Source organism: Oryza brachyantha, chromosome 4 (genome assembly GCF_000231095.2).
Source record: "Oryza brachyantha chromosome 4, ObraRS2, whole genome shotgun sequence".
Lineage (NCBI taxonomy): Eukaryota > Viridiplantae > Streptophyta > Magnoliopsida > Poales > Poaceae > Oryza > Oryza brachyantha.
This window is the reverse complement of record NC_023166.2, coordinates 3,205,651-3,207,174: the sequence shown is the minus strand read 5'-3', so window position 1 is coordinate 3,207,174 and position 1,524 is coordinate 3,205,651.

Sequence of the window (1,524 nt, the reverse complement as noted above, 5' to 3'; positions counted from 1 at the left end):
ACCCCACCACATCAAAGTTATATAATAACTCTTTTACTGATGAAAATAAGTTAAACGTTAACTCCGTGTTAAATCTAAGCATTGATAAGCCCAACCTAAAGCATCTAGTAAGTCCATAATATAGGGAGTCAAACTAGTTATTTTACAATTTTACTAAGGTTCACAAGGTATGGATAAATAATATCAAAGTGATCATAACACAAAGATCATAGGAATAATAACTAAATAAATCAATATACATTGTATAATTTCATAAAGCAATGCATATAGAAGTGAAACAATATAGTTTTTGAAATATTAGGATTCAATATGTTTGAGGAACAGGGTATGACTTGCCTTGATCAAAGGAAAAGGGCTTCTGACGATTCCGCGACGAACTAGAACTTCTCCGATCTGTCAAAGTCTACACGAGACAAACAAAATAGGGCTAGCCTAAGAAAAAGGCAACAACAACACACAAAAAGCACACAACTGGATTATTGATCTTTTAATAGAAAATTAGATACTTTAACGAGACAATTTGAAGTTCGTATGGCCGAGATACGACCATCCAATATTTAACTGTAGTTTAACTGGAGATTTTGAAATTATTGAATTAATTTTCAACTATAAAAATATGATTAAAGCATCAGCCTCCAGATAGGGAGAGGAGGGCTGAGCTGCCGACATGCTGGCTACACATGACCATTACAAGACCATGCTGGACTGGGTTCGCTGAGACAGTCCACGGTCCACGGGTCTACTGATGCGGACCTATGTGTCAAACGAAAGGAATGGCCGACAAGCAGGCACATGGAATGATGATCATGAAACCGAGAGACTCACCAAAGCGGGTACAACGATGAGGGAAGCCAGAGGTGACCGATGATGAACACGAACAACAAACTTCACAGGACGACGAGGACAACGAGAAAGCTTCACAAACTGACTGTTTGCACGGTCTTCACACATGACCAGGAGATGAGGTTGGAGTGAAGACTTCACGAGATGACGAAGACGACGAGGTCTTGTGGGTCACGTGAACTGGAGAAAACGGCGGCAAAGGAGCTTGCAACGGTCAACGGCCTTCGGCTTGACGACGAAAATGGACCTCTGCCAAAATTGACGGTCCGGCAAAACAGAGACTTGGCCGGTCTTCTCCTCAATGAGATGAACGCAGTGGTGCAGACAGCATCCTCTGAAGTGGCCCGAAGCAGCAGCAAAACTCCGCTGAATTTCGCCGGGACGATGTACAGACTGGAGGTCGCATGGGGAGGTAGAACAGAAGTGAGGGAGCTGGAGCTGAGGGCATGAAACGGAGGAGAAGGATGGAGGGGTTCCATTTTATACGGTCCTAGAAGGTAGGAGGTCGCCGGGGAGGTGAAATAGCTGGCGAGTTAATTTCTTCATTGTCTCCATCAGTGGCCGGCGTGAAAAAGGGAGATGGAATCCGACGATTCAAGCTGCGATTAAGTGGAAAATTATGGAGGAACAAATGAGGGAGAGGTGGGGATTCCGTTTTTTAAATTAATTTGGAGAAATGAA